This window comes from Calypte anna, chromosome 9, assembly GCF_003957555.1.
Source record: "Calypte anna isolate BGI_N300 chromosome 9, bCalAnn1_v1.p, whole genome shotgun sequence".
NCBI classification, from domain to species: Eukaryota; Metazoa; Chordata; class Aves; order Apodiformes; family Trochilidae; genus Calypte; species Calypte anna.
In genome coordinates, this window is record NC_044255.1 from 8,670,358 (window position 1) to 8,684,925 (window position 14,568).

The 14,568-nt window shown below is 44.4% G+C and overlaps 1 protein-coding gene across 4 annotated transcripts in view; it reads left to right on the forward strand.

The window, feature by feature from the left end:
- Positions 1-3,865: 3,865 nt before the first annotated feature.
- MAP3K13 (mitogen-activated protein kinase kinase kinase 13) overlaps positions 3,866-14,568 on the forward strand; it is a 75,781-nt gene continuing 65,078 nt past the window's right edge. Inside the window, exons 1-2 of one of the 4 annotated variants that reach the window (XM_030455899.1) lie at positions 3,866-3,949; positions 12,551-12,667. The gene's annotated coding sequence lies outside the window, so the exon portion shown is untranslated. Of the gene's footprint in view, positions 3,950-3,974; positions 3,998-12,073; positions 12,219-12,550; positions 12,668-14,568 lie in introns of those variants that run through there. The other 3 variants (XM_030455901.1, XM_030455900.1, XM_030455902.1) reach the window with 3 other exon arrangements.

Consider the following 14,568-nt stretch of genomic DNA (forward strand, 5'->3'; position numbering starts at 1 on the left):
CCTGTGTGGAGTTGTACAAGGACGAAGTGCAAAGGCCTGAGCTGAAATGGAACTCCCAAACCAACGGAGCTTCGAAGAGGAGTGCATGGGCACAGACCCCAGAGGAGGCTTCTTGCTGTTTTTTCTCTCACAGCTTTGCTGTTCTCCCTGCAGTGTGATCCACGGCCACACAGCTCTGCTCTATCAGAGCTTATCTTGAGGCAGCCCTGGGAGAGGGTAGAGGCTGCAGAGCTTGTTGATGCACTTAACCTTGACAAAATGTGATCGAGGTGGGCAAGTATCTTTCTGTAAGCTGTTCAGGAATTCACCAAAGCTTGCAGAGCTCTTCAGCCCTTCTGTTTCTAAAGCTGTTTGGTGAGGAGCAGGGGCTGCCTGGCAGTTTATACTTTGATGGAATCCAGATGTTGGCCTATGAAGCCACAAGAGATGGTGGCAGCTTTCTCTGGCCCTAGGTCTCCCAAAAGAAATCTTGCTGCATGAAGACAAATATTGCTAAAATTGCATGTCTAAAATTGCTCATGTCTTCAACCTTTGCTAGGGAATAGCTCTACTCATCTGAGGCAGCTGACACCCTTTCAGAAGTTAACTATGATTATGGTGGAGGCTAAACTTTGTGTAAGAAAGTTCAAGTAATCAAAGGCTTTTCTTTCAACCGGAAAAGGCAGGCAGTGGGGTGGGTTGTGGGTATTCCTGTGGATGTTGCTGACTGGACTTCTGACTACACAGGTGAGAACAGTGCTCAGAATACACACCTGGTGCCCATTCCGGCTGTGGAGAACAGCAAATCCTTAGAGACTCCTTTACCAGAAATGGAAAGGAGGGCTGTCCACTGAAGGATGGATTTACTTGAATCTGGATGTTGTACTTTGTCTTCCAACTCTCGCAGAGTGCTTGCAAAAGAAGTCAAAAGCTAAAGAATCCTGCTTCTTTCTGAGCTGGAGCAATATGAGCCTCCTGCAGCCTCTTGGGATCATCAGCTTTGGTCAGGAAGGGATGAATGATACAAAAAAGAGCTTTATTTACATGAGACTTGGGTTATGTTTTTGTTCTAGTATATTATTGATGGAAGGAACTTCAGAAGATGCAGCTTGACCTGCTATAAACTTATTCACACAGAACAAAAATTCATGGAAATTTATTATTTGACTACTTGCCCCAAATGTGTCTTTTTCTGGTCCCAGAGGCATTTGAAAAGCAAGGTCTGCAGTGGTGTCCCAGCTGTAGGTGTGAAGTATTTCCTCTGAAACTACTTCTGAGGGATATGTAAACTCCAATTACAATCTGAGCTGAGGTTTTGTGGTAAAACCTGTGGTCAGAGCACTGAGAGGGATTGGACATCACAGAACTTCCTTCTTGACAGCAGCTGGTCCAAACATCAGGCTTGAATTACACCCTGCTGTGGACATGAGGGCTCACAGGGACAGCCAAATTCCCAATGATAGTTTTCTGCTTTCCTTTTTACAGCTATGGATTTGTCAGATTTTTTTTTTTTTTTTTTTTTTTTTTTTTTTTTTTTTGAGGGGTGGGCGGGTGCTTTACAAAAAAGCCCAAACAACTTGATGCTGACCTTTATAAAATTTTGTCTGGTACACTGTTCTCTGATCCTGGCTAATAGCTTCATCTGTGGTAAAAACCAGTACTGGTAAAAATCTGATCATAAAATAGTTCTCAAAGGGCCAAAGGGCTCTTTGGATCTTCACACCTGTAGGAGACATCTTCTGCTAACTCTGAGGGCTTTTTCTAAGCTGTGTCCCAAATCAGCCTTCCAGAGCCTCCCTATAGCTCTAAAACATAGAGCTCAGCTGAAATAAGTGTGATAACTACATCTACACAACAAGGCTTATTGTGGTATATGAAATATCCTGTTCTGGAGTTTAAATTTCTGTTGGAGAAAGCTGGTTTAGGTACTGAGGTTTTAGCTTCATGTGATACAGACATATTTTAAAACTTTTCGTCCTTGCTAGGTATCCTTTAAAGCATGTTTTTCCTTTAATTTTAAATGTTTTGGAAACTTCATCTCCTCTTATGTCTTCTAGATCATGGCTGGGAATAACTAAATTTGTCACTGTTAATATAAAAGCAGGGCTGTAGGTGTATCAACCCCTTAGAAAGAAACAGCTCATTTTCCTCTAAAATGCTGGTGTGCCTGAGTGGAGAGTGCAATAACACAGCTCTCTGAGCAGGAAAAATCTTTGGCTTATTAAAGAGTTACTCTGCTTCTTGAAACCAAGGAGTTACCCCTCTAAAAATCCCCACTGCAACTGGCCTGTTATATATATAAATATGCATAATTTATTATTTTTTTAACTCCAGATGTGCAAAGAGAAAACCACTGACAGCTTTGCACACATAAAGCACACATTTATTAGTAATGTATAAACCCTCAAGTGCTGTTCAGTATTTAATTCCCCCTGTACTGCCCTGTGAACTCAGCTTTAAATTGCCATTTCATATGGAGGGCCTTGGGTTCTCCCTGCCAGAACAAAGTACCTGTCAGTTATTTTGAACAGCCCAAGCCTGTTTAATGATTTTAAATCTCCGTTACTTGCACGGTTTCAAAGCAACACCTCCTGGCAAACCATGGTACTGCTTGTGGGTGCAGACCAGCCTTCCTCTTGGATTGTTCCACGACAAACCAGTGACAGCAAAGCCATCTGCAGGGACAGTCCCTCGTCACCAGGTGAGTGACATGGCTGTTACACAAGAGAAATACAAGTGTGGGGCCCGTTTCAGGATTTTTTTCAAATGGGAACAAACATTATGGACAATGGCACCAAAAGACAATAAAAAACCCCCGTGAAGCCCACAAGCCAAGGGTGTTTGCTGTCATAAATGGTGAGAGAGATATTAGTGTTCACCTTTGCCCTCTTGATTTACTCCCTTCTCTGTACCGTTACCAATCTGGCAAAAACCAGAAGTGGGGATGGAAATTCAGAACAATTTCAATGACGTTCTGCATTCCCACAGTGCTGCAGCAGTGTGGCTGTCACTATCAGCAAAGCAAAATGCTACACAAGACACGGAAGCACTGCAGAAACCTAGTGAAGAACAAGACCACACAGTCCTTTTCTTCACAGCACCCACCCCTGGTTTATGGTACTTCTCTGCTATGTTGGCATCACCATGAAGCCATCCAACAGGCGGGAAGAACGTGAAGAATCAGATGAAAAAAATGCTGAGAAATTAATATGAAAGTTTATACTCAGTAAGACTAAAAGCAGCACAAGTCATTGTGGGGGGCTGCTTCTTGAAGGAGGCAGTAAAATTGTCAGTAATGATGTTAAAAAAATATATGTATTTCCTCTCCATTCCAGATTGGTGTTGATTTGTTGCTGTGCCACTGATTTTTCGTCTCTCTGTTCTAATTTCTTTTCCTTTTCCTAATTTTCTGTCTACTAATACAATGTTAAAACCCTCCCTCAAAGCGTGGCAATTTATTATCCGGTTGGCCACATAAGGCCTTGAGATACCGAGAGAACCAGCGAAAAAATTACCCGCTTTCTTTGGTAAGAAAATTTTTCGAAAATAGGGGAGGACCTCAGACGCCAAGAAAAACTATTCCGCGCTTTGCCTGCCCACCAGCCAGGCGCACTCGGAGCCGTCACCCCCGGTGCGGGTCACGGCTCGGTCAGGCCCGGATGGGACCCGTCTCTTGCCCGACCCTCCCCGTTCTCAGCCGCCGGCCCGGGAGGGTTCCTCCTCGCACTCCTCAGGCCGGCGGGGAGCCCCTCAGACAGCCCCGCGACTGCTCCCATGCCTCCCGCCATCGCCACCCGCCGCGCTCCCCCTCAGCCGGGGCCTGAGCACCGCTGCGCCTGCGCGGCCGCCTTCCCCCTCCCGGCGGGGCGGGGCGGGGCGGGACGGGGCCCGGAGGTGACGCGAGAAGGCGAGGCCGGTGCCGGGAGGAGCGGGACCGGGAGGTGCTGCCGACGCTGGACGCGGTGCCCAGGTAACGCGCCGGGGCCGTCCCTTCATCTGCGCTTCTCTCTCTCCCCGGGTGCGTGGGGGTGCGAGCTTCCCCTCTTGCCTTATTTTTTTTTTTATATATATATTTTTAATGTTAATTTTGAAATGGGTTTTTTCTGATTTAAATAAAATACTGAATTCCAGTCGCATGCGTGGCACTCATGGTTTCCTCCCGCCCCGTAGCGCCTGTTTTTGAGGCATTCGGGCGGTCCCAGGGGATTATCCGCCTTCCCGGGGCAGGAGGAAAGCGTTGAAGGTAAAAATCTCTAGACAGAACCTGAGGCAGCTCCTTCCCGGGGGGAGGTGATGTCTGTCCTCATCCTGTCTGAGCAAACTGTCCCTCCCGGAGGCTGTTGACAGAGCAAACAAATCAGCCCAGGCTTCCATCCATGGCTTTGTGTCTTCTGCAGGAGAATAAATTCCGAGGCTTCTCTCACCTGACGGGAAGTGCGGGAGAGGGGAAGGGGCGGCTTGGGGCGCGGGTCTTTGGCTGAGCCCAGCGGGGTGGGACGTGGTGGTAACGGGTAAGGATAAGCTGACTTCGCGCTGAAAAATGTGAAGGAAGACAACACCTTGTTGTCTTCTGCTAGGGAGAGGCAGTTCCCAGGGTGGAATCGAGCACCTCAGGCTTCTTTTTTTTGCTAAATGCGTGGAGATGGAGGTAAATAACACTTGCAAGCTCAGTACAATGAAAATTAAAACTGCAGACAAAATCACGGAATGGGTTGGAAGGCACCTTAAAGATCACCGAATTCCACCTCCCCTGCGTTGGCAGGGTCGCAACCTGTGAGCCTCCTTTCTTATTTGAGCTTTGTGGAAATTTTGCTGCTGGAAACCCTGCTGTGGCTTCGTTTGCAGCTCTTCTTTCATCCTCTGGTTTTACTAGTTCAGAATTAGGGTGGTGGTCTCTGCATTCACTCTGAGATGGGTTTCAGTCCTGATTGCTCTAAGCAGACATTTGGGATGTGTCTTTCTAACTCTGTGTATCAGTAAGTGCAGAACGTCAAGAAAGAAGGTTACAGGTGATGTTACTTTTGAAAAGGGGTGACTCTGCACCCCTTTTTCCAGCCCTCTGGATGGAGTTTGCTGGTGTATCAGTAGGTGTATGGTCAGCCAGGTTCACCCATCAAAGCTCCAGTGATTAGCCCCATGGGGAAAGGGAGGTGATGGAGCTGGTGGGGTGTGTGCCTGTACTAGGGCTGGGGTGTCCCGCAGGGAGAGGCAGGTACACCCATCAGGCAGTGGCAGGGATCAAAATCAGTTAAGCTGCTTGTAAAAGCATTCCCTGAGGTTGCACTTCCCTGGACAGGTGAGCTTGCCTGGTGGTTGGGTGTTTGGGGTTTGATTTTTGGTGGATTTTTTCTTGTTGTTATGTTTTGTTTCAATGTTTGGTGGGTTTTTTTTTTTTTTGTTTGTTTGGGTGTTTTTGGTTTGGTTTGGTTTTTATCTGATGAAAGCTGTGCAATACTGTCCTATCTCCTTATTTCATGGTGTGGTTAATATTCTAAGCACCCGCCATTCCTACTCCTTCACACTAGAAATCACTTTTATTTTGTTACCTGAAAAAGTTTAGTGATGGGTGGTTACCAAACTGGTACATGTGAGGGCATAGAAATGTAGAACTGGAGAACTGTTGAAAATTTACCTGTGTTGGTTATCGCCAGTAACTCCACTGGAATAATTGCTTAAACAGATGTTCAGTTTTAGTAAACAAAAGAAGCTTTTGCTGAATGTAAATATGGGAACGCTATCAACAAATGCAGAGATCACTTTTAGACACAGAAAGCAGGTGAATAAAGAACTGAAAAAAACGTAGTAAAAATGAAATTATTCTCAGTTGCTCAGTTTTGGCCTGAAATGTATTTTAACATCTGTTTCTCACATCAGAAAGATATCCATCCAAAAAGGTGATTGAAGATTACTGTAAGCAAAACTTGACATCAGAGATGCACAGAATTTGTCTTCAGATTCACTGTTTCCTTTAGCTTCACTAAGAACAAACAGTCTGCAAAATAAATCATTCTTCTGTTTGTTGCATTGTTTTAAAGTCTGTGTTAGTAGATGAGCTCATAGATTTTATTCAGGTATTTGGTGAAGAATGAATACTTGTCATATCAAAGAGTTTTATATAAACCTTTGTGACATAATTTAGTGACTTAATTGCAGTGTTAAAATGCTACTTCTGGAAAAAGTGATGGATTTCTAGAACTTGATGTGCTTTGGTTTTAAATGATTTTTGCACTGTGGCTCTTGCCCCTGCCTTGAATCATGCATGTAATATTCCTCAGATATCCTTGCATGGAAATGTTTTCTTTTAGGTCTCTTACTACATGGTTAAAGCTGACTCGAACTGCTGTCCCTGTAGAATTTATCTTTACAACTTCTCATAAAGAAGATAAATTGCCTCCTATTATTCTCTGTTTAAAAAGAGTGTAAGTTTTAAGAAGGTACTGTATCAAATACGTATATAATGGGTGGGTCTCAGCAGGACAGTACTCAAGTTAAATATTGACTTGCTGGGGAGGACTTTGGTCTTGTGTAGCCCTTGCTGAAGCTGCAGCCAGGAGGAAGGTGGTGTAGTGAAGATAACAGCAGCTCAGATTCCCCCCCTCCCAAACCCAATCCTGTCTGGCTGTGGGTAGGAGCAGATGACCACCTCAGAGAGGGCTCACCTGGGTGATGCTTATCTCTGATTAAATCTAGAGTTAATTTCTCTGTCTACTCCTTGTCTCTCTGGAAGAGAAGAATTAATTAAAATACCATTTAGAGAAAAGTGTGAAATAAGGATGTAAGAAATGCTAGTGGGTTTTTTGCAGTGTAGTCTTTAACTACATCAGCATAAACCTTGCTGGGGTGCACCAAAAGGTGCTGGGTGGACTACCAAAAGGTGCTGGTAGGCTCTGCAGCGTGATGTGAGTAGATAATTAAGTTTTTACCTTGGGGTAGTGCCAGTCTGTCAATGGCTGGAATCTGGGGTCTCATTGCTGGTGCCAAGTCTGTTGGTCCTTTCTTATTGTGCTTTGTTTATACATAAACACACCTTTAGCTGGAAGAAATTCTGTGTGCCAGCTCTGTCAGCAGCTCTTGTCTCTGGGCCCATGCCTCCCAGTATAAGAAGGCTCTTTGTCTTTTATGTACACGTGATCACTTGAAAAAATAAGCATTTCTCATTCTTGCAAAGACTTGACATTCAAATATGAACTGGTTTTGTGTTTCCAGCCTGCTCCATGCCTTTTTCCTCCCTGTTGTGCACTTTCTTACAAAGGTCTAAAATCTGGTTTCTAAACTGCATTGAAAATAAGCGGAATTCCCTTGCAGCTGACAAGATAAATGTTGTTCCGTGGTGATGTGGCATGTGTCATTCTTGAATGCTTTGCTGTGGAGAGCTCAGCGTGCAACACAGAGCCATGCATTGGAAAAAAATCTTTTTTTTTTTTTTTTTTTTTTCAAGCTAAGAGGCTTTGTGGACTTTCCTACTTGCCAGTGGGAAATAGGATTTTCAAGCTAATTAGGAGTTTTCATGAAAAAAAAAAAAGCCAGCCATCTAAGGTGCTTTGGGTGAAGGTGCTGTTTAATAGGAGGATATTTTGAGCTGTTTATATGTGGGTGAGGAAACAAGTTATTCTGTATAAGTAAGTCTGTATTCCTGTCAGAGTCAAGTTTGAGGAAGATTTTTCCCCTGTTGGAAGAAGGCTAGGTCTTTCATGTGTCCAATTCATTTGCTATAAACTGAGGCCTAGGTTGAAGAAACATTTTGTTTAAAATGTAGGATTGGGTTGATAAGTCCTGCCTTTTCACTTGCAAATTTTAAACCAGTTTCCCCCTAACTGTGGTGGTCACAAGTTACTCCTTGCTGCCTCCCTGGGTGTTCTGGAACATGCATTGAGCACAGATGGTGAAGAGTCCATGGACTAAAAGGTGACTCGGGTTTTTAGCATTCCTGACAACTTGTTCCTCTGTGTGAATTTAATGTTTTGATGTGATCCATTTTCAGGTGGGTTTCCAAGATGCAGGAGTGCTTGGTGTGACCAAGGTCAGGAGTGAGGCTGAGCTCCAGATGGTGGGCAGAGGATTACTCTGAGAGCTAATTACCAGTGTTTGTTGTATAAGGCTGAAGAGTTACATCACAGAGATTGTTCTTTAATGAGTCATCAGGCAGTTTAGTGGGGAAAAGAGAATCAGCTTTGTCACTTTCTAACGAAGCCTGTTTTTCCCTTAGCCCGTCTGCCTCTTGTTGAGCTGTACCCCTGCCCTCACAGGCTACTTTAATAGGCATTCATTTCCTGACTCTGAAAACGAGCTCTCTGATGGCTTTGAGGTTTGAATCTCTCTTTTTTCTCTCTGCATGTGTGGCCTACATTTCTCCTTGCATCCATCTACTGAGGGCACACACTGCGGTGGTGGGAGCTGTGAACAAAGCCCTCTGCCCCGTGGTTTATTCAGGCGTAGGCTCTGTGGTGTGTGCTATTTTTGGAGTTCCCTGGGGAAGAAGGTGGTCAGGCTGTCTAACCTCAGAGCTGAGCAGAAGGTTGTGCAGCAGCCTTGGATTTGGTGTGTCCCTTGTGCTGGGTCAGCTGCTGGTAGCCCTTCTGGCAGCAAGGATCCTGTCTCCTGCAGAGGGGTGTTAGTGGGGTCACCTAGCAGCAAGCTGGTGAGGAAACATTCACTTCGCTGGTTTGGTATTGTTGCCAGGAAACACCTTGTTCACAGGGCAGAGACCGGCAACTTGTGGCTGCTTAACTGTCTCAACTCAGCAGATTTGCTCTGAAACTCATAGATTAACTCAAAGGTTATTGACTCTTGACATCCACAGCTCTGGATCCCTCTGCCAGCCTATCCAATCAGGTTGCGATGTCACTGTCTTAGGCGGTGCCCGGTCCTGTGGTCACTGCAGTTTTGGCCCTTGATTCATGTCATCACAGCTGAAGAGCTAAAGGGAATGAAGTTTCCTCTCAATTGTATCACTCCCTATCTCTGGACTGCTCAGGTGTCCCTTAGAGAGCATTTTCCCACTGGTGCTGTGTATCCAGTGCTGCTGCTGGGCTTCAGATCAGCCAAGCACCTGAATGTTGTTTGAGATGGAGAAAACAGTGCTGGGGTCTCATGCAGGTGGTGCCACCCACCTCAGCAGGTAGCAGATTGATATCTGTTTTTTTCCTTAATATCGTTTGCTTTCTACCTGTTCTCCTTATTGTCTGCCTGAATGCTGAAGTTGGTGGTGATGCTGGGTGACATTAGGACATCCCCTCTGGGAATGAGAATGTTTAAAAGTTGTATTAGTCATAGGGTTGCTGGGAGGACTTCTTCAAATCTTCTGAAGTGAAGGTTGCTGTGTCTTATAGCTGGTACAGAGTGCCTGAACCTTCCTCCTGAACCTTCCTGATTCCCTTACAAATAGAGCTCTCTTTTAATGGGTTATTTACATTCCTCGAGGTACAATGTTCTGTCTGTAAGGGGAGGAAACACTGGTGCTAGTTAGCCGATTTGATGTGTCCTCCTGATCACAGCAGTCAAGTTCAGGAGCTCAGTAAGATGAGCAGGAAGACTGAGGACATCTCTGTGTAGAAGCCTCCTATAGAACTTGTAGCCACAGGGAACGTTTGCAGAGTTGTTTTTATCCTGTGTGACTAAGGGGCAGAAAGTACAAGTTGTGACAGAAGGAGTCATCATCATATAGGAGATGAGAGCATTTGTGTGAGCTTTTCTTTGCTTTGACAGGGAATGGTTGATCTTGGGACCAGCACCTTGGGCTTACTAGAGTGTGAGATTTATCACTCTCTGCAACTACCTGAGAGGAGTCTGTGAAGAGGTGGGGCTCAGGCTATTCAATGAAGTTACAAGTGGTAGGACAAGAGGTAACGGCCTCAAGTTGCATTAGGGGAGGTTTAGATTGGATAACATAAAGAATTTTTTCACCCAAAGAGTTATCAGGCATTGGGAAGAGGCTGCCCAGGAGTGGTGGTGTCACTATTCCGAGTTGTGCAGACACAGCACTTAGGGATATGATTAAGGTCTTGTCTGTGTTGGATTATTGGTTGGACTGGACGATCTTGAAGGTCTTTTCCAACCAAGATAATTCTGTGATTTGGGCAGTGCCCTCTTCAGAAACTGGATTACCTTAAAGTTGGTTTCTTTGCCTTGACTTCCAACAAAAACTGTCAGTCTTCTTTTGAAAGATCTAAATCTAAGCCCAGTCTCCCTGATAGAAGGAGTAGGAGGCTTTGTATGTTGGACACCAAACTGGCTGCTTCTCAGGGTGTACACCATGCTTGGTCTTGGACCAGATGATGGATGGGCAGTTCTGTTGGTTACCTCCTGCTCAAAGAATCTTTGAACCTTCAACCTGTTTTGTGGGAGGCCCATAGGGTTGCAGGACTGAAAGACAATCCTGACTCCCAGTCTGTGTTGAAGTTCACTGACTGGGGTGCTGGGTAGTTCTTGACACTTCTAACAGCCCCTTCCACTCCAGTATGAGACTGTCATCAGTACCAGGAAAGATGGTAATAAAGAACCTGCTCAGCCAAAGGGCTGTTTTCCCCTCTTTCTGCTCAAGGAGTTCAGTGTTTTCTTTGGAGGTCACAGGGCTTCGTACCCTTTCATTTCTCTTCTCTCCTGGTGAGTAATGCTTTTTCTTTCCTGGTGAGTCATGGTTTTTCCAGGTTGCTCCCTGGGATTTCATTTGTGTCTTTTTTTTTCTTAAACCTCACATCTCCAAGGCAGAGGTGCTATCCAACACTTGGGTGTTGAGAGAAGACTTTTCTTTTTGCATAGTTAGGGGATTAAATCTTCCCACTGTTCTTTGAAGCAAGATTATTGCCAGAGTCACTTGGAAGTGCATTAGGGACTCTTAGGAGCTTGTTTATGCTTTGTGTGATGAGAGATATTCCTTGTCCTCCTTTCCCCCTGGGGCCAGCTCAGATTATGCTGATAGTATTAGCGAAGAACACTTCCAAGTCTGATGTCACCCTACAGCCAAAACCTGGAGGTTTGTTGAGATACTCACCATGTGCTGGGGCTTTGCAGAGTCATCCAGGAATGAAGCTGTATTTTGTGGAGCAAAATGTACTGAGATTGCTGTTTGCATGGAGGACTCTGGCACTTGTTTGTAGGTAGCTGTGAAAGTGTGGTTCCAAGAGAGCTCTACACACGCCCTCTGTATGCACCAAGTTACCTGAAGTTCCAGGTTGCTTTTAACTGCCTGGGATTCTGTAATCTATATTGTCTGTATGACACTCTGCCCCTCTCTTTTTGGTTCTTTGAAACTTCAACAGCAAGTTGACAAGAACTGGGAGTTTTGTCTGCAAAAGCCCTACACCCATGAGCCTGTAACGAGGTGTGGGACTTGCCCTCCAGATATGGCCAAAGAGGGGGGAAGAAACTTGAGGAGACAATGGATCTCAAGAGGAGAAAGTGAAAATGGCTAATATAAACTGAGCTGGAATTACTGGGAATTACTGTTTTCCTAGACCTCCTGGCTAGTGGGAACCTTGAGAGGGTTTCACTGCCTTTGTGACTCTTTTGTGGACACTTCCAGAAGGACAAAATATTGATAACAAGAACTGCAGTACACCCCGTGTTGAAATTTTTATCTGCCTAAGTAGATGGCTACTCCAATTCCATTAGTGTTTGCATATTTAATAAACTTTTAATGTTGGGTTTTAATGAGTTGCCAGTTATCTCTAAACATCCAGAAGCAGCAGTCTCAGAGTCTAGGTGGCTCTTGAATGCCAGTTTCTCTCACTTAGCAGGCATATGGCAGTCAGCCCTTGTCAGGCTTTGATTCAGTTTCTACTGATGTACATCAACAATGAATTCTTAATTTAGATGGAGCCCTAGGGTTAAGTTTTCAGGGGAGGGATTTTTTTTTTTTTTTTTTTTTTTTTTTTTTTTTTTTTTTTTTTTTTAAAGCTGGCTATAAGAGAGTGTGACCTTGATTAACTTCATAGCACACCATTTATCTCCTTGAGATGATTCTTGCTAGTGATCTAATTACTTTGGCTGCAAAATGGGCTTATTAATAAATTTGTTTCTGACCTGGCATTTGCTCATTTACTACCCCAGTGCTTTTGCTTTGTCTTCACAGCTTGTTTTCCGAACATATATCAGACTCCTCAGAACCCCAGGCAGGGTGAGAAGTGCCCTGGTTGTGCAGCTGGATTCAAACTCAAGTGTCTTTACTGAGAGTTTAGAAGTTATTATTGAGAGGATTTTGGCAAAATTCCTCAGAAGAATTCAGTGTTTGTTCTTTTGAGGTAAACCTAAGCATGGTAAATCTATGTCAGTATGTGAAATACAGCAGAAGAGCTGAAAAGGGACTTTTGATAAGACAGAGTAATTCTGAGTTCTGGCAGCAGACTGACTTTAAAAGAAGTCACCTCCCCATTCCCAATCTTTAGCATAAATTCTCAGTATGCTACTGTAATGTGAATAATGTGTGTAAGAGAAAAGCCCTTCTTGCCTTCTTTGGGTTGAAACATAGTAATTCAGCTTGGTTTCAGGTGACTTTTCTGTGTGCCTAGTAAAAAGCAGAAAAAACCTAATGTCAACTTCACCTGAGCCATTGAAGTTCTTTCTGTATCTCCAGAATACCAGTTTCTGAGAGGAAGAGCAAAGAGACCTAACAACAAAAACTGATGGACCATTAAGTCTTCCAAAATGAGCCTTTTCCCATTTTTCTACTGGAAACTAACCTGTCTTGAAGGTGAGTGAGTTTGTGTGTGACAGATGAGCTGCCTGATGTTCTTGACCATCAGTCTGTCCAAAGACAGACCTGTCCTCATGGCAGCTTAGCATGCCGCTGTCTTTCTGGGCAGTTGCACAGAAGCAAGCTTGTGAAAATCTGTATTTTATCACTGGGAGAAATGTCTAGGAAGTATGTAATATTTTCCACCTTGCCAGTTAATGATAATTAACTTGGAAATGCTTGAACAAGCTAATGAGCTTAACGAAAGAGGTCAGCCACTGGCAACATGGATATTTTTTGGTGAGTGGAAGTAGTGCAGGTATTTTCTTTGCAGAATGCTTTATTTTGCAGAATGAGAAAGTTAATTTGTAAGACAACCTTTTGTTTGGTTAAATCAGGTAAGGCATTTTCAAGTTCTGTTCCAGTCTTACCTCAAATGATATTATCAACATTCAGAGTAGCTGGAGAAGAGTGCTTGCTCCAGGGTCTCTAAGTAAGTTGAGTGTTTTTCATATATATGGAAAAAACCTACAATTTTTTAGCTGTACTGTGTTTGCAGTCTGAGCATTCAAAACATGCTTGTAGATCTTGGAGTGTCATGGTTTCTTCTACATTATGTGTAGGAGGTTGAGAGTGATTATGTATTTGTATAATGGTCTTCAGCTTTTGGGTGGTTTTTTTATATTTTATCTTCAGTCTATGAATTCTGCACAGATACCTTTCTCTAATAACCTATAATGAAAAGTGCTTGTGATGTTTGAGTGACTGCAGAAGCTGTAGTTACACCACATGCTGTTAACATGTGGTCAAAGGGTGCTTTGAAGGGAAAGATGTGAACTGTGAACCCTTTTGCCAAAAAGATCTTGAAAACTAGGGAATCTCACTTGGAAAAATATTTATTCTGATGTAGCCTGTACTTTTCTCTTAATGTGGATGAGAACAGAAATACCTCTTCCTCCTTCTGTCCCCTTTTCTTTCTTCTGCTTTCACATCTTGTGACAAGTGCCAATTTAAACTGTGGAGAAAGATTGTGCAAGAGATTAAAGAATGAGGGAGAGTGAAAAGAGGGTATTTTGCTGCTCTGGGGCTTCTTTGTCAGGAAGAGCTGAGCTCCCAGTGATTTCATAAGCTCTCCTATTACCTGTTCACCTACTGGCTGGTGAACCTACATGGATGGATCCTCCTCTGTGTGAGTCATTAAGTAAATAACAGGCAGTGCTGGTATTCCTGATCCTCTGCTCTCAGTACTTGCTCCTATTTCTTGCTTAATGATGAGCTGCAAATTTCTTAACTGCTATCTCAGCCCCAGGAGGCTTTATCAACAAAGGGTCTCCTCTGGGTGTGCAATTGTAGAGAGAGAAAGAGAGAGAGAGAGAGAGACTTCCATTGGAGCCGGGAGAGGTGTTCCTGCCCTCCATGAGAGTACATTTTCAGCTGTAGCTGGAAAATATTTGGAGGTGTTTCCAGTAAAACAGTTGGTACCAATTCTTGGCTCAGAGCCTGCTTCTTGATCAGAGGCAGCGTTGTGGTTTGCCAGATGGTCTGCAAGCTGGTTCTGGTGCCTGCATCCCTCCTCCAGGACAGGGCACTGGAGGAAACCTCCCGAGGGAACCCCTAGAGCACTCTGTGCTCAGAGCTGTGGCTGGAGCAGCCCTCTCAGCAGTTGGGCCCTGCTTGGCTGCCTCTAAGGCCAGGATGGGCTTCAGGATGGAGGAGCTATGCTTCTCCAGCAGCTGCTGCCAAAGGGGGTCTGGGTAACCAGGATATGTTGCTGTCTCCTTGAAAAGGAGATTTGCAGCTCACGCTGGGGGAGACAGGGGCAGTTCAAGTGTTGGTGCTCACTGGGATGCTCTATGAGGGAGGCAACAGGGAAAATTATCCACTAGCCCACCCAGGTGCTATAAGACTGTCTTCCAGTG